Consider the following 24,094-nt stretch of genomic DNA (forward strand, 5'->3'; position numbering starts at 1 on the left):
CTGTGTGTATACTTGTCATCCTCACAATGTGTACATCCCCTATCTGTTGCCAATGGTGAAGATTGAGGCTCCTTGATTACTGGACCAGTGCAGGGGTGTCACATAAACAAATAACTCAGAGGAGAAATAAAGCCTACCAAAGCCAAATTTGAGGTAAATCTGGCCTCCCAGGGCAGCAATAACCACAAGAAATTCTTTAGCTACATCCACAATCTCAAAAGGAGTACAGAATTGTGTGCAGAGCTCATTGTCAATGGAGCCACCTATACTGAGCCAGAAGTTAAAGCAAATCTACTGGTGGAAAAATTCGGCTCTAACTTTATCCTTCTCTTCCCAATCCCTCCCTCAGGAAATACAAAAAATATAAGTCATCCATCAATCACTAAGGAACCTCTCTAAGGCCAAGAATACTGCATCTATCGCTACTGACAATATCCCAGGCTGCCTTCCATACAGCATGAAAGATGACCTATAATGCTATCTGGAATTACTATTCAACCACAGCCTCCAGCAGGCTTTGTGCCTTTTGAATGGAGAATGACAGCTGTCATCCCTTTACACAGAGGTGGGCCAACTATAGAACCTGGAAGCTACTGATCCATTAGTTTCACTTATCTCATATGCAAAGCCATGGAAAGAATTTCATGGAAATGATCAATGATATAGGAAACTTCCAGACACTGGCCCCAACTGAGTTTGGTTTCATTAAGGACAGTTTATTCCTACTCAGCTTGGTGGACTTCTTTGAGAAGGTCACCAAAGCAATGCATGCAGGCAAAACAATTTACACTGCCTACCTTGACCTTGTGAAGGCATTTGATAAAATACCCCAATGCCTGAGTGGAGGTATCGTATCAAATGTCTGGCAAAGGAATTTGATGCAATACCCTACTCAGGCATTGTTGACAAGCTCAAGAAGTTAAGTATAAACCCTTAGGTCACCTGGTGTATAGCCAACTGGCTCTCAAACAGGACTCAGGAAATTAGAATTTGGAAGTCTACCTCTACTACTTCTCTGAAGTCAAAGCCAACATCAAGGTCCTCTAGATAATCAAATTCGCAGAGGACTGAAATCTAGGAGAAGTCAAAAAATCTCCCTCTGACACTAATGCTCTCAAGGAAGGGCTAACACAGGCATATAATTGGTGTCAGCCATGGACTGAAACTAAATACCAGGAAATGCATAATAGCATCCTTTTGGAAGTCAGCCACCACTAGTTGCTACTATACTGACAACATACTTCTAAGAGCTGAGCCAGTAATCAGGGACTTAGGGACACATATAGATAGTAATCTAGCATTTGACTATCATGTACCTATTTTATGTTGTGTAACTATAAACAATGGTATGGCATCTAGCTCCAAGGAGGTCATTATTCCACTGTATTCTGCACTCATCAGACCTATCATTGAGTACAATTCCCTATTTGGCATGTACCTAATGAAGCACATTCAACAATTGGAGGAACCACAGTAGGGTGTTTCATGTATATATGCAAAACATTTTTTTTTTATTTTCTGTTCACATACTCCTTGATTTTATGAGGATTGGTAGGACAAAGAACTATGTAAAATTTAAATCCTTAAACTCTAAGTTAAGTGGCAGCTCAGTGCACTTTAATTCTGAGATTTTTACATTTTTTCCAAATTGCACCAATAGAAATGAAATGCATTCAGAAATCAGTAAACAGATGTCAAATATCAGTTTCATGCTGCATCTGAAATGTCTGTTTGCATTCTGTGCAACACAAATGTCAAACAGTTTAGGAAAAAATAAGCCTAGTAAAAATTAATAACATTCATAAGTAGTAAGCTCAAGTTTGCATCAGTTCGTTTATAGTACTATAGTGTCTTTTTAGTGTTTTTGTGAGTTTCTGTTGATGGTGTTCAATGATCTGATGTACCAGCTTTCGGTGTTCCTCATTATGAGTCAGCACTTAACAGAAGTCAGTTGCTAATTTGACTGCTCATTCGGCACAACTCACAAAGCTGTAACAGTTTGTTTCGCAATGATAAAGTCAGGCATGTCACTCCATGCTGCAGGATCAGATGTTAAGAAAGATGGGTTTATGTTGACAGCAGTGAACAGATTCATTGATCGTTTTGTTCCGAAGTCAGATAAGGTAATGCTCTGGCAGCAGCTTTTGCATTGACTCTTCTTAGGTCTTCCTTACTGGGTGACTTTTTCAAGGCTTCAATAATGTGCTGTTTGTCTGCATTCCACACACGATCTGAGAGCAAAGACAGTGCTATGAGACCTTTGCTCAACTACCAAAGGTATCCCTTGAGCTTTCGCAAAGCAACATGAGCCATCTAGTTGTCTATGACTGTAAACGACTCCAGTGTCTGTAACAGGCAAAGATCATTAAGTGGAGCATTGCAAGTGTCATTAAGCTGAAAACCATGCCTTAACATACACTGTCACTGTGAAGAGGCAGATTCAGTGAAAAGCCTGAATTTCATGTGCAATTAATCTAAAGTGCTCCCAGAAGGAGTAGATTTTAAGGCAGTATATGCCTTTTGCCATCCATCTGGCATGATGGTATGCACCAGGTGGACTGAAAGCAAATGCTTCACCTTGTGGCTTGTCATTGAGGATGATCAGTGACAGCTTGAGAAATTCAAGGTAATCATTATGAGGCTGTGTTTCACACGTCAGCTTGTCTCGCAGTAGTGCAACAAGCTTCTCAGCTAGCCAGTGTTCTTCATAGTCCAACATGCATTCATTACCTCCGTTTTCCTTAACCAGTGGTGCATATGCATTCAAGTCAAGAAGTTTCCAGTATTCTTTAAATCTTCTAAAAACTGCTATTTGTGGTCCTGAAGATGTGAAGAGCATGTCAAACCTACCGTAGAAATAATTTCTAAAATGTGATGTCTACATGGTAAAAACAAGAATCGTTTCTCAAATCCTTGTTGAATCACTGTGATGGCACCTGTGTGCATACCAGTATTGGCACTGGTAGTATCAAAGCACAAACCAGCTAGCCATTCTGGAACACCTGGCCGGCTATGCAATGTCTGTACCACTGCTTGTCCATCAGCTCACCAGTGTTTGATGGAAATTGGGTTATGTCCAGCAGTTATTCAGTATTTCGACCCGTCACAACAACTGGCATGTAATCAGCAAATTCTCCATCACCTTGAGGTAACAGCTTCCTATCAAAATGTGCTACAAGGGGTGTTGATGGTTGAAACTACTTCTTTACTTTCTCAGTAATGGATTGTCATGCAGCTTGCCTTGCTCTGTGTATTGAACTTGTGGACATGACCAGATCATTTACATCAATGCCAGCCGCTTATGCATCACTTGATGAGAAGTTATTCTTGTGTGATCCAAGCTGGCAACAAAAAGATGATCATCCATCAGTCGTCATTTTTTGGATACCGATTCAGGTGATCCTGCATCTACTGTGCTCGCTTCTTTGACAGGCTGTCTGCCAATTACTAAATTCTGGTGGTATTTTGACATGTTTGCTGCTGCATCATCTTTATCATCATGTTCATGTTCACTACTGTCTTCTGCCTCTGTCAGCTCTCCAGCTTCTCTGACTGTTTCTTTCAGCTGTTCTTTATCTTTGCATTTCATTTCTTCCTGTAGTCGTTTTTCCTTTCTGTCCATTCATTTTTTTTAATTCAATGTCCTCTCCACCAGTTATCATTTTTCTGTCTGTACATTGATCTTGTAGAAAATCCCAGTCTTCTTGAGTCTTTATCAATAATTCTGCATCAGCATGCCCCACATCAAAAAGCTTCAAAAGTGCATTGATAAAATCTGTTTTTAACTGAGACTGTGTATCTGACTGGCGCTTCTTATTCTTCCTGATTCTAGAATGCTTCTCATACAGACTTTTGAGTTTTGCCACTGCATTCAGCTTCTGCATTGTAAGTATGCTAGCTAACTGCCATAACTGCAGAACTTCATCAACAGCATTTGAACAACTCGCTGAAACAGTTAACTTGGTTTTAAAATCATAGAACATTCTGTGTAAAACGTTACTGTTGATTGGAAGCTGATTTGAGCATATTAAGGGCAGGTAACTGCTGGCCAACAAGCCAGACATCAGTAGCAGCTCTGGTTGACTTTCTCACTGAGCTCATGGTTCACCATTAGAGGGACTGGGCTCTATCAATTAATATTAACACTGGCAGCCACACATGCAGAATCTATATGACCTGATAAATCATCAAAAAGTAATTAAATACAATGTTTCACCCTGCACAGTGTAAACAGGAAAACAGCAGAGAATTGTGAACAATGACATAGAATTAAATAGTGCACAAGGCTTTAAATAAATAAAGTAGGTTGCAGGAGGTTATGGAAACTCAAGTATAACTCACTGGAGATAGATAAATATAACACTGGAATGCAATTAGTGGTACTGGAAACAGTGTGATTTTGTACATGCTGTGAGCTGTCACTTAATAAAGTCAGACAATTCTAATTTTTTACATACATATGCAACTCACCAAACCTCACATTTTAGAAAGCTATGCAAAATGATTAGAGAGAATCAATTTTTTAAACACCCTAATCCACAGAGATTCCTCTCTAAAAAGATACAGGGCATAAAGAACATTTTCAGTGTAGACTGCCTCCAAGCCCTATCCATATATTCTGCCTCCGACAGACTATTGATGGGAGGTCTATGCCTGGCATGCAAGGCATCATTGGACCTTACTCTAATGAATCTCCTACCTATTCACAAAACAAAAAGCACCAGAGTTTCCTCTTCTAAAGACAGTGCAGTGGTGCAGCGGTAGCATTGTTGCTTCACAGCAAGAGGTTCTCCAGTTTAATTCTCTGCTGGGGTGCCTTCTGTGTGGAGTTCACCCCTGGTTTAGCACCTATGTCTCTAATGGACACAGGCAACCTGTAAATGTTTTTTTTTCTCACAGACCTCTGTTTTTAAATGTTTCACAAGCCCCTGCTTGGACTACCAAGGGTGCCAGACTTTGTCAGAGATTTGGGATGCATGGCTAGGATGAAAATAGCTCCATTGTGGCCATTAGTCTAGTACAAACCTATGGAAAATGTCAGCTCAGGCTGGCCTTCTTCTACTGCAATAATGATAATATACAAATTGCTGTTCTCCTCTGTAGTGAAGCATACTGGCTTTATTATCTATGCTTGTTGTGTTGTCACTGCAACTTTTTGCAGAAGCTTACTGACTTGTCTTGCCACTAAAACATTAAGCATTCTTATAACAAGTTAGATCAGCTTTAAGTGTTTCTCCTTTTTATCATAAACTTTATGGTATATGGGGATACAAGAGGTGATCAGCAGGGTCTATATCACATTGTCCAACTCATAAAAGTTTGAACATCATATGGTCGACACGATATGATCGAACTTTTAAAAGTTTGAATGTTTCAACGGAGATCTCTGTACAGTGCAGAATAGGAAGATTTCCCTTTTCTGCACTATAGTGTGATCTCAGAGTTGGTATATTTAAAGACCGTGGGGTGTGGGGGGTGCACCCCCATTTGGGGGTGTAGGGAGGCTTGCCCCTTGCTTAAACCATTCAGGTAGGTTTTTTTCTTTGGTTTATTTTTTTTATTACATTTTCGAACTTTTGAAAGTTCGATCATATGGTGCCGACCATATGACGTTCAAACTTTTAAAAGTTCGATTATGTAATATACACACGATCAGCATACCAGCAATGACCATATGAAGTTGTAACTGAAATCAAGACCCATACCCTAAACGTAGTCTGGGCAGCTTGATACCCACATTAAAGTAAAACAGCAAGCAGATGTACAGAATAACTGCCATTGCATGTGAAAATCGAAAAAATAAAGTAATAAGAGAATATCCCAGTATTGAAAGACACATTAAATCGGATATTAACTCTTAAGACTTCAAGTTACAATTGCCACAATCTTTTTGAAATTGTGCTTATTTTTTTTTTAGGAAGACTCAGTTTTATTGATGGAATTTTGTGTGCCATTGTTAGCATAATTTATTTACATCAGAAGCTTGTGAACTGGTCAAGAAAGTTATGGTGGGTATCTTTAGTCATTCACATAGGCTGAAGGTAATTAAAATTCATTAATGACCATATTGAGGATCAGACTAGAGGCTAGAGGCAGTCTGAATCAAATGAAACTATTGTATAGCCTATAAGCAGTGCCTGGAATAATTATAAGGATGTTTGTCAGGGAGATGCTGTTTGCTTTCCTTAAGGGCAGCAATTTCTAAGACACAATCTAGTATGTGGTAAATGACAGTAAGTAGCTGTAATGCAAATCTGATCTTGTTTTATGAGTGGATCTTGGGAGAACTTGAGAAACTAAAGAGGAAATTATTGTTAGAAAACTGTCTGCTTAACATCAGCAGTGTCCTCAGATTAAGAATGGCTAGGTTGTAGGTTTTATTAATAATTGTTATATTTTTTACATTTTATATAATGATTTTATTTTATTCATGCAATGTATTTTGCACTGTTTGATGTTCAACATGTTCAGAAGGTATTGTGTTTTTTAGGTTTAAATCTACGTTTTCACATATGGTTTGGTCTGTCGTTGGTGTTATAGATTGTCAGCTATGTTACAATGTGTTTCTATATTTTTAAAAGTAAAGTTTTTTAAAATAACTAAGTTTTTTATACTGACAATTTAATTATTTAATTAGTTGATTACTAAATTTGTCAATTAACATGTCATGTGACTGTCTTGATTTAATGGTTATTTAAAGCTGGTATTGCATTGTATTTTTATCTTGATAAAGCCTGGTATTAACCAGGCGAAAGCACTTGAGTTACTACAACTTGTTTTTTGGAAGGTTAATAAATGTTATCATCTTTTGGTGGTCTCACTCTTTTTGCCTGTGGAGCTTCTTTTGTTTTCCTTGGCTTTTTGTCCGTTGTGGTATTTCATGGTCGTTGTCTCTATGGCTGAAGGAACAGACCATGTGGACTTTCAAGGTACACCGCTTTTGCTCAGAGATGAACCGAATGAGGTTCCGGTCACTCGTGGGGAGTTTAAGCAAGTTTTATTTTTGTTAACACAACTGAATGACACTCTGAATTCGAGAAACGGTAACTTATTACCTGGTAATCAGCAGCATGCTTGTGAACTAAGGAGGAAGCAGGGGTCACTGCTAATGCAGGGTTCGATCAACACATCACAGACGGAACTTCCTGAAGAGATTTTACTGGTTGATGCTGATTCACACGAACAGACTACTAAAGCTCGACCAAGTCAGGTTAACAGGATGAACTCTCACAAGAAGGATTTTAATTTCAGTGCTTGGACTGGTCAACAATTCTTCTTCAAACAAGGTACTGTGTCTATTAACACTAATTCTTGCACTGAACATGAATTTAATGAGTTGAGAGACAGACTTTATTTCTACAAAAGCACGCAGCTTGAGATTGATTATTTGAAGGAATGCGTTCGTGTTCAACGCGTTCCTAAAGGCCTGCGTTGTTATAAGTTCCCGAACAACGCACTACCGGGAACTTCTTTTTATAATAAATTGTGTGATATCTTTGACAGAGCAGGTCTGGAAATGCTCGATCTTATGATAAAAGATTATGAAGTTAAAGCTGATACTTTGTTAAAGGAAGTTAACATCTTAAATGATTCTTTAGTTAATGACAATAATTGTATGAGTATTAAAAAGAACTATGACAATGTATTTCATGAGGTGGACCAATATTGTGTGAAAATTCTTAATCGGAAAATTAGAAAGTTAGAAAGAGATCTCATTGATTACAAGGAGGGCATAGCTTATCCATCCCCTGGAAAGGGCAGATGGAATACTAAGCCAGTAATGGATAGAGTCAACGAGGTCAGAAACGGTAATAATTATTCTAATAATAATCATCCTAAATCACCTGTTGATCCACCCAGGAGGAGTGAGTGGTTAGCTGAGAAGGGAAGGAAAAACTCACTCCAGGATTTTCCTTACCCCCCCCCCCCCGAGCAGAGCAGGGGGGGGGTCCGGTTCATCAGCAGCAGGGATGGAACAGGACACGCAGGTAGAAAGATTTTATAACATAAATGATTTTGTCTTTGAATCTGTAGACAATTTGTTATATATTCATGGTAATAATTATTCTGTTATGAAAAAAGATAACTTCACCATGTATAATTTTACAGACATGATGTTGACTCAAGATTTTTTTGATCTTTTTACTAGGGGTTTTCAGTGTGTACCACTACGCTCTCTGAACTTAGCCAATGCTTTGGTTGATTTAAAATTATTTGTTAGGTATTTAAACCTTGCTTTGTATTTCAAAGGGCAGCCCTACATTCATGGGGGACTTACAAGAACTAGTATATTTAATCCCCCTACCCACCCCACCCTTAAGGTATTCGAGGAGTTGGTGGAGATAGATTTGAGGAAGCAGGTCTCCTCAAAATCATTTTCTCCACCCACCAACTTGAGTTTTGAGTCACATCATTTAATAAACTACCTCAAAAGTGAGGGTTGTAGGGTAATGAAACCCAATAAGGGAGGGGGAGTGGTCCTTATGTACACCTGCGAATACGATATGTATCTTTATAACATGTTACAGGACACTGAGCAATATGAGTTGATCTTGAGGAATGAGATGAACCTGGCTTATTCTAAGATCAACTTTTTGTTATTTGACCACTTGTTGCAGGGAGCGATTAATGAAAGACTGTTTAATTATTTGCATGTTAATAAACCTAAAACTCCAGTTATTTTTGGGATACCTAAAACCCACAAAGGCCTAGATCCATTGAAATTTAGGCCTATAGTCTCTGGAGCGGGCAGTATTACAGAACCTTTTGGCAAATTTATTGACTACATCACTAAAAAGTTTGTTTCTTCCTTATAACATGTTTGTAAGGATTCCTGGGATTTCCTTAAGGGCATTGAGCTCAGTTTGTTTAAACCTGACCTTTTGATGGTTGCTATCGACATAGTGGAATTGTTTCCCAGTATTCCACACTCAACTGGTTTAGAATAGTTCAATGAAATGTTGGTTTCTGAATCAGGTCTTGGTTCTAACTTAATCAGTTTATTAGTTGAGTTTATGGAGATAGTTCTTGAAAACAATTTCATTTATTTTAATGGGGAACTGTACAGACAAAAGAAAGGTGTAGCAATGGCTGCCTCTTGTGCTTCATCATATGCTAATATAGTTTTACACCATTGGGAGCACAATTTTATATTTTCATCTATTTGGGTTCAGCATATAGTCCATTATAAAAGGTACCTTGATGATATTTGTCTGCTATGGGACGGGACTTTGAGTAATTTTATGGATTTTATGACTTATATCAACTCCAACACTCAGTTCCTGTCCTTTACTCACAATGTCAGTAATGACGCTTTAAATTATCTAGATGTAACCCTTCTTAAAGATTATAACAATCATACTTTTCAGTCTAAGCTTTATAGGAAGGCCATCTTTTCTAATTCCTACCTGCACTTTGACAGTGGCCACCCCTTTCATCAAAAGAAAGGCATTGTAAAAGGCCAATTTATCCGTGCATCAAGGATGTCTAGTACTGATGAATATTTTTTTGAGGAGGTTCAATTTTTAAAAAAACTTTTTTCTGAAAGAGGTTATCCTATTTCTTTAGTCAACAATTTGGCTAAGGAGGTTATCGAGAGCAGGGAATGTAAATATTTCCCATTGATAGGAGGAGGTTTGGATGGGGTTGAACAAGAGAAACCATTTGAGCAATTTGAACCTTGTAATAGTTTTGTTTATACATTTTCTAAAGACTCCCATCAACTAGAAGAGGTGGTCTTGAAGTATTGGCCAGTTTTGACTTTACATGATAATTTTAAGAGCTTTGTTCAGGAATGTCCTAGGTTTGTTAAAAGAAGGGACACTCATTTAAAAGGACTATTTGAGAGAAAACATTATATATGGCATAGAACTAACCATGGTAAAGTCGGCACATATAAATGTGGGGCGTGCAAGCAATGCGCAGCTATTATTAATGACAGTACAGTATATATTCCATCCAGGAAGTTTAGGTTCTATGCCGACAGACACTATAAATGTGGGACAAAAGGTGTATATTTAGGACTATGCACACAATGTTTTAGTTTTTATATATGGAAAACCGAAAGGCCCCTTAGAAGAAGAATGTATGAGCATTTTTATGACATTTCTAAAAAGAAAGAAACTAATGCTTTTTATAAACATTCTATTGTTTGTCCTGAGATGCAACTTAAATTTACTGTCCTAGAGCAGGTGATGCAAGATGTTAGAGGGGGAGATTGGGAGACTCGACTTGAATATAGGGAACTTTTATGGCAGCTTAGGCTAAATGCTGGCAAATTCCCTGGTCTCAATGAGAATACTAACATCAGCAGTGTCCTCAGATTAAGAATGGCTAGGTTGTAGGTTTTATTAATAATTTTTATATTTTTTACATTTTATATAATGATTTTATTTTATTCATGCAATGTATTTTGCACTGGTTGATGTTCAACGTGTTCAGAAGGTATTGTGTTTTTTAGGTCTAAATCTATGTTTTCACATATGGTTTGGTCTGTCGGTGTTATAGATTGTCAGCTGTGTTACAATGTGTTTCTATATTTTTAAAAGTAAAGTTTTTTAAAATAACTAAGTTTTTTATACTGATAATTCAATTATTTAATTAGTTGATTACTAAATTTGTCAATTAACATGTCATGTGACTGTCTTGATTTAATGCTTATTTAAAGCTGGTATTGCATTGTATTTTTATCTTGATAAAGCCTGGTATTAACCAGGCGAAAGCACTTGAGTTACTACAACTTGTTTTTCGGAAGGTTAATAAATGTTTTCATCTTTTGGTGGTCTTGCTCTTTTTGCCTGTGGAGCTTCTTTTGTTTTCCTTGGCTTTTTGTCTGTCTTGGTATTTCAGTGCCTGGAATAATTATAAGGATGTTTGTCAGGGAGATGCTGTTTCCTTTCCTTAAGGGCAGCAATTTCTAAGACACAATCTAGTATGCGGTAAATGACAGTAAGCAGCTGTAATGTAAATCTGATCTTGTTTTATGAGTGGATCTTGGGAGAACTTGAGAAACTAAAGAGGAAATTATTGTTAGAAAATATCTGCTTTGATTTTACAAGGTCTTTGACTTAGTTCATGAAGGTGGCTGTTTGGAAAACTACATCAGTTCATGGTATGAGCAAGGTTGAGGAATTGGATTGCTGCATGACTGAAGGATTGAAGGAAAGTGATGTGGTAAGATGGACAACTTCAGAAATAAGTGTATTGCCTAGGTGAGCAGGCAGGGATCAGTCCTGGGTTCAAACCTCTTACCGTGTTTCTTTGTTTAAGGTATACATGAGAGGAAAAAAAGAATAGGATCTCCATTGTCAATGTTTACAAAAAAGGTAGGTACAGTGGTATAGGATGGGAAAGACTCTAAGGAAGGATTTAGAAAATGGATAAAATAGGCAGAAAGGTGATAGATAAGGTTCACTGTGATCAGCTGCAATGCTGGTAGGTTGATTTAATTGGGGAAGTGGACCTGATAACTGATTTGAGGTATTGATCATGTCTGGAATAGGTCATCATAGCAGAGTGAGAGGGCAGTGGCAACAGCAAACAGAATGCTAGAGTATATTTTCAAATTAATAGACCTCAGAAGCAAAAAGGTAATGTTTCTGTTGTTTCAGTCTTTCCATATTCTGTAAACCTCTGAGGAATTTCTATTATGAAACTCATTCATTCATTCATTCATTCATTCATTCATTCATTCATTCATTCAGCCACTCAGTCTCTGATTACCAGCTTAATCTAGTATAAGTTCACTGGAGAACTGGAGGAGATTATAGCTGGTGCAAGGTATAGAAATTCATATTGACTGGGGACCAACTTATTTGCACACACCAACACACATACACACACACACACACACACACACACACACACACACACACACACACACACACACACACACACACACACACACACACACACACACACACACGCACACACACACACACACACACACGCACGCACGCACACACCATCACTCTCACATGGCACACACATCTGCAGATAGTTTGCTAGACTGAAACTCCACCTACAGCATATCTTTGACATTTAAGTGGAAATGAGACCACCAGCAAAAACGCACATGGGCATAGGAAAGATATGCAAACTCTTCACAGAAGTAACTCCAGCTGAGAACCAAACTGGAGAACCATGAAATGTTAAACACTGGATCGCTAAGCACACATAACTACAACAAATTTACTTTTCTGCATTGTAATATTCAACATTTTCTTAACGTCATACTGGAATATACAATAACTAACTTTCATTAGTACTCTGTTGCTGGAAAACACCAAGAAAGAAAATATTTTCTTTTTAAACTATTAATAATACCAAGGAACACTAAAAGTTCTTTTGTGTCATTCAAATTAATTTGCATACAAAGTTTAGAAAAGAGATCCAGATTAGGTTCTTTGATGACATTATCTCCAAATACTCTGTATCTTATAGAATATAACAGCAAATGAATGAATATTTACTCTTAGCTAAGATTCCTTACAGAAAATATTCGTGTCAAGTAATTCACCAGTATTATTTGTGCAACTTGACAATAATTGAAAGCATTTGTGGTATCAGATATTGACTTGGGTTAGAGCTGTATTACAACAGTAGCTGTTAAAGATATGTTGTCCCGGTCCCCTACAATAAACACATCACACCAAATGACATTTGATGACCTTTATTAAATTTCCATAACATAGCTTTGATCACCAAATTCATTAATTACAGCTATTCATAATATAATTGATTCTAAACACAGCATAACATCCTTGTAATGTTAATCAGGACAGTGTACCTACTCACCCTGCCCCAGTAAGCAGCGTCCATATCTCTGCTCGCTTACTGTACTCATGAAGCACCATCCTTGTAATGTTAATCAGGGCAGCGCACTTATTCACCCTCCCCAATAAGCAGGGTTCATACTTCTGCTTGATTACTTTACTTATGAAGCAGCATCCCATCTCACTTCATACATCATTCATAGAATCACCTTCCACCAAATAAGCAGTATCCTTACCTCCGCTTGCTTATCTGTTCAGCAAGCTTCCTCTAACTACTCATTTTCCTTTCCCCAGATCCTTGAAATGCACATCCAGACACCAGAGCGGGGACAGAAGAGGGAAAGCCTATCCCTCTTCTCCGCCTACCCCAACTGATAAATAACCCTACTGCCCCCCAACCCACCAAAGAAAAGAGGGAAGCTGGGTGGGTAGCAAGTTCACAGCAAAATGTGATTGCTTAACACAACTACACTAGACTAAACTTCTTAAGCCCCTCCCCATCATTATCTCATTTCCTCCCAACTATCCCTACCTCCACTTAACCCTTTCACCTCCGCAACCCACTTAACTCCCCCTAATATCAACCTACCCCCCCCCCCATGACGAGGTCCCAGGACAACTTGGTTTGATGCCAAACCTCATTTGTTAAAAATAATGCACTGTTCAGTGCTTAGCTTCATAAGGCCACACACTTAATACCACACACAGGGAGGAATATGGAAAACTGGATTAAGAGTGGAAAATATAATGTCCACCACACGTAAACGATTGCTGTCATAATGTACTGAAATTAAGAATTCCTGTCCTTAATTCTACTTACCATTTGCCTTTCACTTTCTTCTTTTGCTATCAATGTATCTTTAGCCTGTAGTGATGCAGCTTTGCGCTTGCAATGACAGCATCGGGTTCTGACAAATGCTTCTAGTAGGAATGCAATATTTGCTAGAAGTGGATGCTGATTCTCGGTCAGATTTTTTTTAATTCAGATGTCTCCTAGTGAGCAGGCTTGCATTTTTGAGCAATGGTATTAAGACTGCAGTCTGGATGTATAAAGGGCAGAAATTTGTATTTTCCCTTCATTTCTTTTTGTTGCATGAAGTAAAAGGTTGATTTCCAAGCTTTGCAGTCTCATGGTATCATTGAGTTGCTTATGTCTTCTTTTTCAGCAACCCTAATGACACAAAGAAAAAAAATCAGCTTTTTTCTTCAAAGTTTTAAGTGTAGTTCCTGATTTGTATTAGGATACTTAAAGTTCCCTAATCAAATCATTAGGTGTTCATGCGGACATCAAATCCCTCTTAAAGATATTCATTTTCAGTATATTTTATCTGGATGAAGGTATAATCCAAAACGTTATCCTTACTGTACCTCATTTAATTAATTAAAATAAAAAACTTTAACAAGTAGGGCTGAAAATTCATAGCACTTACCCAGAATAAAAACATGTAAGATACTACATTGTAATGACATATAAATCTGTAAAAAAGCATACAATCAAAGAAAAAATAGAGAGTTATCCCAAAGAATGAAAAAAAGAAGAAATTTGAATCAATGGAGCCAGTAGAGTCTTTTGAAAAGCACGCAACTAGTACTCCTGATTTTGAAGGGCATCACTTTCCTGTTTGATGCTGCAATTCATGTTGAATCTAAGTCTGCGTGGTGATTCCTGATCACGTTTTGCCTACATTAGGGAGACTAGTCACATTACATTAAGGGATACAAGGGAGTTTTAGCATCTGATATCACCTTTGAAAATAATAAAAACATAATTACAGGTTTACATTTTGGCTGAAGAACCACAATAAACTGAGAAAATAAGTTTCCCTTTCATCCATTGCACATCCCCCAGTTGTATGGCTGGCACCAAAATGGGAGTTTAGGAGTATTCTTTGTCTCACCTGGGCACATGCTGTGATGTAAATCCAGAGCAGGAGAGAAGTCACCCCGACTACGAAATCTGGTTATAGAAATAATGATGTACTTATCAGACAAAATTTATATATATATATATATATATATATATATATATATATGTATATATATATAGCGCAGAAGACCGGCAGAATATCGATAATGCAGAAGACGGCTGTGAGTAAGTGTGGAGATATGCGGTCTGTGTGAAGGGAGGGGGTGGGTGAGGGGAGTGTGGTGAGGGTAGGGGGGTGGTTAGGGGGGGTTTTAGGTTAGTTAGTTAGGGGAGGGGTAGGTAGGGATGGTTTAGTGAGTTAGGGGTTAGGGTAAGGATAAGTGAGTTAGGGGTAGGTAGGGTTAGGGGTTAGCGGAGGAGTTAGTTAGGGATAGGGGGTTGAGTTAGTAGGGGGGAGTAGGGGTAGTGGTATGAGTAGTGACGACCTTAGGGTTAGGGTAAGGTTTAGTGTATGTGGTGTGATGTGTGGTTGTGTGTTGTGTGTGGGTTTCGCTATGTCAGGTAGAACCATATATATATATATATATCAATAGAAATTCTCAACCTTTGTTTCATTCCCAAGCCATATATATATATATATATATATATATATATATATATATATATATATATCAATAGAACTTCTCAACCTTTGTTTCATTCCCAAGCAGTATATATAAAATGAGAAAACCATATGCAGTTAAGGGTTAAGGGAGGGAAGTTACCTAAAAGTGACCTTTTTGGCTGAGGCAGAAAATAACTATATAACTGAAGGTTGACTTCACATGAAACAGAATATTTTATGCACTGTACCAGACACACCTTGGTTCTTGTTTCTAGATAAGGACTGCACCAGCAGCAGCAGTCATGGAGGGTTCCATGCTTGGAAGCTACTTTATACTTATTTTCTTTTGGAAAACTGCAATATTACATTATTGTCACTTTCTGATTATTTGAAGCACACAAAAGAAAATGAGAACTGAACCACAGAATGGAGACTTTAAGAATTTAGGATCAAGAAAGGAGGCATGAACTTATACAGAAGTGAGCATGTATGTGACCATCATTGCTACCAGACAAACTGACTCTCCAATGCAGAATGACTGCGAATAATAATAATAATAATAATAATAATAATAATAATAATAATAATAATAATATATTACAACCCAGCATGCAGTTGCAGTTATTAGGATGTAGCCCAGTCAAGGGCAATTTTAATCATGTTATGTTGAGAAAGTTAAATAATCCTGTGCTTGCAAATTAGATGGAAATAAAACATTTTTTGTATTTACCTTTATAGATGACTGTGACATTCCTTTTTGTTTATTCCTGAATTAAATCATCCCTCTCAAATTTACTATGTCATGAGATGACATCACAAATCCCAATAGTCATTTTCCATATTCAGGGTCCAGTACATACTAGTTTGTCATGCTTTACCTGCCACTTGACTATCATCACAGCTGATGCACCCACCATCCACTTTGAAAACATTGTCTTGGTTTCCTTGTAGCATTTTTCAGGTTGAAACTTATTACACTCCATTGGTCATATACCCACCAGCTGCTCAACAGTGAATATGATACTTGGATCTGAATCAGGGTGGTTCCCAGTATTCTTCTTGCTGGTGATGTTCTCATGTTCTTTGCATAAACCGTTTTAAGAACCAAACTTTTTTGGATCATTTTTTGCCTATCTCCTCCTTTTAGACCAATTTGCCAAGTTTGACACTACAAACCACAAAAAGCTCCAGACAACATAACTCTTTAAGGATTGCAGAGGAAAGCAAATCATTGCTTCTCAATATGATAATGTTCTCAGAAGTGCTTAGAAACTCTTTCCTGTATATATATATATATATATATATATATATATATATATATATATATATATATATATATATATATCTTGGTCTGACAGTGACTATGAAGAACATTTTTTTCCCCTGACAGCTGTAAAAAGCCTCCTTTTTACATACAACTAGATACTCATCTCTGTGATAACAGATTGTAACTCATTGTTTCACTTTTCTTTTTAGTGGCTGCAATGGAAGACAAAATTTACATTTAAAGAAAATGACTACTTTCGTCTGTCTGATGCAAACATTTGTACACAAAAATACAACCAACTTCAGCATAAAAGTTACCCACTCCCACAGCAGTAATCGACAAGAACAAATGCCTGCTTTAGAGCAGTTATATAGAAGGCAATCAAAACAGTCACTTTTAACATGTGAATATCCATCGACGTTTTATGTTTTTAGCATAGTTTTGGCAGTGGCTCTTAATATCAATGCATTCACAGTTATGCAGCTAGTCTCTTAAAGTTTACACAATTTACATCTGAATCCAGTGTAGAGTGGTTATTTACTAAGAAAAAAAATTGTGGTGCTTGATCAGCTTGGTTGATGTTTAACTTCAGAATGTCAGCCAAGCAACGTAGAAAGGAGGCTACTTTTAAATGACTTGATGACTGGAAGTTTGCCTGGCAAAGATTTTTAGATGGTAAGCAAAGTTTCCTCAAACTAATAGCACAGAGAGCTGCGTTCACTACACTTGTCACTTAACTGTAAAAAAGTCACTTCTTCTTGGGAAAAGGAAAGTGATGCCTAAAAAAATGATGCCCTTTCATTGATTCTGTTGCATATAGTCAGTCTTCAGTAGACGTGGTGTGCATTTGACCTTAGGTTTCCTCAATCCAGTTGGCAGTACACTATCGTACAGACCAGTACATACCCAGTTTTTAGCAGACTGGTCAACAACCAACCTAAGATTTTCCCTAATCCAGTTATCAGCAGCCTATCTTACACACATGGGGCCATGAGCATCCTTTATTAATTAATTCTATAGTGTTTTTGCTGTATTTTTTCAGACTGTGCTCTAGTGAAATCAGGCATCCTCCAAGGCAAGCTCCATGATGATCTTATTCTGAAAGAGTCCAGCACTTTGGTCGCCCATGGTGTAGTCCACACTTGGACAGTATCCCATTTTTGGGAAAACTGTACATGCACATGGCACTGGCATCTCCCATTCCTTATTGTAATTTACACAGATTTGTATCTGCCATGCATCCTTAAGTGGGACAGGGTCAGGTGAATATCTGTTACACTCCTGCTCACAGTGGATCTTTCATTTTAAGCCCAATCCCCCTGTGATATGCTGGGTTGACTTAAGAGGGCGTGTAATAACACCATAAGGGGAATGACCCATCTGTGTGGTGATATGCCCACCCTTTTCCTCACCTACCTCCTGAAGCACAAATTCTCAGAATGGGCTTGGTATCCCACTGGGGGACATAATCTGAGCCAGTACCCATACATTTTCCACATTCTTTCACTGGAAGAGTCAAACGCATGGGTAGGATAGTGTGAAGGGGACAGTAACCTTAGTCACATGTTATCAAAGGGTACAACTGGCAGTACTGGCTTTCTGTTTCTGAATGCTGATACTGCATCTGTGGTCATGGCTGAAGTGCTTCACTGATCCTTGTATATCAGCATTCAGAAATTAAAGTGAAAATTGAATTGGCAGTCAGAGAGGAAGCACAAGTGCTCATCACTCCATGTTGTTTGTGGTATTTCACCTTAACAAGCCATTTATAGCATGGTCCTCAACTCAAGACAGGACCTTTTTATTTTGTTTATTTTATTCTTCAGTTTAGAGTTGAGGCATGCTAGATCAGGAACTGCACCGGGTGCTGGTCATGCTAGCTACAATTATGGAAAGGCTATGCAAGGACTCCCTTGTCACTACTGTCCCACCCCACAGCAGCACCAACAAACACCAGTGCTGCTAGACAAACTGATGTTATCTGAATCATATACAGGGCTTTGCCAATCTAGGCCATCAGAGCTGGGTAATACTAATTCTGTAGTCTGCAAGTTTCCATGTCATTAATTTCACATTTCTAAGATTACTGCCATAATCGCCATTTGTTTCACATGTGAAAATGTGAGCATAGATTATAACCATAATGCCACTTTACCTTGATTCATTATATTTACTTTACTCTTGAGAATCAGCATGCAGCCATTAAGCAAGGAATGGAGTTTACTTTTAGATTTCAGCTTATCTAAATTCTGTAATCATATTGATTCTCTAGTTTAACTTTTGCCAGCTGTTCCTAAACTGTATCTCTTCTTAGCTTCTGATTTTATATGTATCCCCTAAGAAGGATACCTTGGATGTCATAGATCTCTTATAAAATATGAAATAGGTCCTCTTTTCCTTGTCAGCATCTAGCAGATGTAAAGAGATGGCCTTGACAATGCTAACCCTTAGTGGACAGATTTCTGTGTGTCTTATTAGCAACTACCCATGAGCCTTCCCCCATCTGGCATCATCTGCATTTTACATGTTCTTTGTTTGGACCTAATATTACAACAGTAATATGCAGTAATGCCTTAAGATGTACTAGAGATATCTTACTCTTTTGTTGTCATAGTATACTGTCTCATTTTACCCATTTCTTGGTCATTCTTTACCCATTCTTGCCTTTCTTTAATGGACAGTTTTAATATTCGGGTTTATAGCATGATGATTTTATTGAGCACTAAAAACCAAAAGCAGTAAATGTTAAACACATGGAACAGCAATTTTTTCCCAGGGAAAAAAATCACTGCTTCACCAAAAAACCAAAAAAACCCCCCAAAAAATAAACAAAAAAAAAGAAACAAATCCAAACACAAAATAACATGTTTTGGGGCTTCACCCCTACACATCCCGATGTGGGGGGCTGTGCCCCCCACACACCCTACTTAAATATGCCAACTCTGAGATCACACCACAGTGGAGGAAATGGCAAAGTCCAGAAAACAGCCCAGCGATTTTTTTCCCAGGGAAAAAAATTGCTGTTCCGTGTGATCGGCATTCAATGCTTTCGACTTTTAGTGTTTGATAAAAGAGCGTTTGGTCTTTTTATTGTTTAACATCATAATATAGACCCTTAATATTCTTATCTGTGACCCTCACTCTGCAAGGATCTATGAGACAGGTAAAAGTCACCTTAGCTACAACAGTGTTTTGCTAAAAATAGCCATTGTCATATTGCATATAGATGAATATGTAAGGTGAATTCCTGCTCACCTGCTAATTGCTGTGATAAGCACAGATACCTATGAGTAGATGACACTGTCAGAAATTTAAAGCTGCCTTATTTTATATGAAGTTCAATACATGCAAGTCATCAAAAAGGAAAAGAGGTCCCTTCTATCCCAAGCTGAGAGTGATGTTATAACAGGGGCAGTGGAATGGAGGATACCACAGTGGTAAGTTATTTTCTTGTCCACTGAAACTCTATTCTGCAGTAATATGGGGACTGATTGTTTCTACATCACAGGGCTTTAAAGAGTATTCAACACTGTCAACAACTCTCTATGTATTGGTTAGTTGGTAAGTAGTTTCTTGCTGTATTTTCTGATTATCTCAATGGAAGGTTGGAACCGGCTTCTTTTATCATGCCCCATCCAAAATAGTAATTATTTGTTCACAAGTCCCTTAAAGCCAATTTTTATTATTATTATTATTATTATTATTATTTTATGATCTTTCTATTAATGTATTGGGGCTTATATAACCTGACAGAGAAAAAACAAACTGTACTCCTCATTGCAGCATACAATGGTTTGCTCACATCACGTTCCATGAAGAATTTTTTTTGGATTTAGGTCTTATTCACTCAGAAAAGGTTATTTATCAGCTCAAGCAAGACTTGATTTGTGTTACTTGGTATCTTTTAAAACAGCCATCTGCTTTCCCTTAAACTGCAGGTTGCCTATAACACGGTATGTATACCAGTTTCTTGCTTTATACCAAAGGAATGTGACTTAGTCGATGTTTATCGTTCTGCTTTTACAAAGTTGGCCTTTGCTAAGACCATTTAATAGTTAATGACCTCATTAACATGACATTTCAAGTATTATTACATTTTAAGGGTGTTTGGGATTATAGACAAGTTTGAGAGACAATTCATAAACTGGAAAAAATGTAGGTGATAATCCTGGATATTTTTTCTTGTCTTTTCAATGCATGTCTATTATTTTATTTATTTATTTTTTTGCATCTAATGGCTTCTTACTCATCATTCATTATCTTGTAATATGTTGTTATCATTGTCTATGATGTTATATGTGAAAATATAATAAAAGTCATTTTAAGAATAATAGGTGTTGATACTACATAATTAATAATTACTTCAGGTTAGAGTTTTAGAGAAGTCATTAAATCATACTTGTCATTTTAAGTGCATCTATAAAAAAAGTTACTAACAGTTTTGCAAATAGGTAACCACATGGCTAGAATTTATAAGTGTTTCAATCCTAAAGTCATATGCATATTAAATTAATTAATTTGATATGCAAAGGGATTCATGAAGCTTGTGCCATGCGCCGGAGTAGCATCGGTGATCTAGCGCAAAATATGACCGTCAAGCGATTCAGGTAAGAGCTGTTTCCACGTGCACTACCAGCATATGCCAGAGCTGCACAGCTCCTGTCGCATGTATGCTAATTACCCCATGCACAGCAGTGTAGCGTGCAAATGAAGGTATATAGTGATTCATGAAGTTGGGAAGGTGTAGCGTAAGCATGTAGAAATGTAAACCAAAAAAAAATGGTTTACATGTTGTCAAACATAAAATTGGAGCCATGAAAGTGGACCAAACGTACGTATTATAATGCTAATATATGCCAATGGCTAAATATATAGCCAATGGCATAAAACAACATACACAACATATAAAAAATAACATTTAATTTCATGGCCACACCAACGCAAAGTAAAACCGCAGTGCTTCGGTGCGCAAACGGGATCATAATGAAAATATATTTAGATGTCATAAAACTGTAATGTAACGCAATTCATGATATCCCCATAATAGTCAATGGCATGCATGCTACACCACAACCATGGTGCAAGGGTTGCTAAGGGTCTGTGACAGTATTCCGTGTGGCAGCTAGGAATTAGCAGTCAATGCCATGCAAATGAGTCAAGTAATACTGAATCGCAAACGTCCCACATAAGGATGTGCCACACAGCATAGCATTACAACACTGCGGAGTGGCCTGGAAGTAAACATGACATCAAGAGAGGGGCGCACCACCGTATCTGTAAGCACATTGGATCATTGCTAATCCATGTTGGGTGTTGCTAAGCAAAGCCGCAGGATAGGGGTGTAGAAGTAGCCATAGCTCTGCTTAGCTGAGAGCACACAAGGTAACCAAAAGTTCATGTGAATGTGGATGAAAATGCACACAAAACCCGGTAAATGGATGTGTGCAGCGTGCACACAGCAGAAACAGGAAGGATATGGGAAGACAATAAGGAAATGCTGCAGCATGGTAATTGGAATACAAATGAGTAATTAACACCTAGAAACTTACAGTGGGCCATAGACAACAGCTAACAAAGCTGCTAGCAGCTACCTGCAGAACAGGAAAGGGGAGGTGCCGTACAGCAAAAAAAAGAGGACTGTCACAGCAGAACAAAGCAAACTTGCTATAGATCAGCTACATAACACATTTCCCAACACAATCCTGGGTTGTGGAAGCACAAAACAAGAAAGGCAGCAGCTGGATGCATGCCTGACAATGGGAGGTGAATCGGGTTGAAAATATAAGTAAAGGGCAATAGATGAATCATGGCAGACAAGGGTAAGTCAACACCAAAGGCCCCACAATAGCAGTACCTGCTGTAAAACCAATAATTAAGATACCCTGCAGCTGGAATAGCACAAACACACCAAATTACACAAGCATCATCCATTGCACAAGAGTATAAGGTGTGAAAGCCCCACACACACACTTGTGTATTCCCAGACACTCTGCACCATTGGTGTATACAGACAGGGAACTTTTAATATGTATATGTTAGGGGCTGCCATAGCTTTGATTCACCAGCATGTGTTGGAGACTGATGGTGGTGTGGAGGATGATGCTAACACCCATCTCAGGTACTGGAGGAGGAGATGAGTGTTCAGACCCAGGGTAACCTACCAGGGGATACATGATCTGGATATAGTAGAGCATTACAGGGTGGACAGGGACATCATACATCAACTTGTTGAGCTGTGCCGGTCATGCCTCAGAGCCAGAAGTAACAGAGGGGAACCCATCCCAGTGGACATGAAGGTATGTGTAAGCTTGAGAATACTAGCCACAAGTACCTTCCAAAGGCCAGCCGGGGATATCATGGGGATCTCACAGGCATCAGCATCCAGGGTACTCCACCAGTTCCTGGAGTCCTGGATGCCATGTTACCACATGCCAATGAGCACATACACTTCCACCGAACATAGGAAGAGTTGGCCAGCAATATGCGTCTCTTCCACCATGTGGCAGACTACCCGGAGGTACTGGGAGCAATAGACTGCACGGACATACACATCAAGTCACCATCCGGTGAGCAGGGTAGGCGCTACATAAACCGCAAGGGATTCCCCTCCATCAACTGCCAGGTCATGTGCAATGTCCAGGGCATTATCCTGGATGTTTGTGCTGGCAGTCCTGGAAGCTATCACGACTCCCACATCTGGCATGCCTCACAGCTGTATCAGGTATTTGCCAGGAGGGACATCCCATATGGCCACCTGGTGGGGGATGCTGGCTATGCACTGGAACCGTGGATGATGACACCCATCAGAAATGCACACACAGCCACGCAAGAACACCATAATGAGGCACACGCAGAAACCAGAATCATCATAGACCACATGTTTGGGATGCTGAAATCACGGTTCCGTTGCTTGGACATATCTGGTGGAGCCTTGCAGTACTCTTCAGCAACTTGTGTCCACATCTTCATAGTATGTGCCATGCTACACAATATGATCCTGCGGAAACAGCTGCAGCAGGGACAGAAGGGTGAAGGCCCTCACAGCCCACCACCATTGGCAAGGGACCCACAGGCACAGGGGGGACTCAGACCACGAACACCCTGTGCTAGCCCCAGTAGGCAGACGGAGGTGTGCCCAGTATGCCCATGCCTTGGCAAAGAGGGAACGTATAGCACACACACAGACAGTGTAGGCACTCATGGACTGACACCCTTCTCCATCTGCACACACAACAAACATGGATGGCACACACACATGACTACCTGTAAGTTGTCATGTATAGGTGGCTACTGTTTGCATCCTACATAGGTAGCCCTCAGCTATTGTACACACAACCGCCATTGGCACACGGTAAGTCAATACCTGAACAGAATATTAAGCTGTCAGCATGTGTCCATACTGTATGTACAGGTTCATAGATACATAGGTAGGCACATGCCCAGCCGCCGAGGCCACTCATAAGCATAGGAAAATGTGTCTGCTGTCGCCACTCCATCGATCAACTAACTGTCCCTCTGTGGAGTAGAGCAACTTGCAGGATCCCTGTGGTGTAGCTACTGTTCACCACCCACTCTGCAAGGAT

The sequence above is a fragment of the Protopterus annectens genome, chromosome 3.part0 (genome assembly GCF_019279795.1).
Source record: "Protopterus annectens isolate FY-2018-M chromosome 3.part0, PAN1.0, whole genome shotgun sequence".
Classification (NCBI taxonomy): domain Eukaryota; kingdom Metazoa; phylum Chordata; order Ceratodontiformes; family Protopteridae; genus Protopterus; species Protopterus annectens.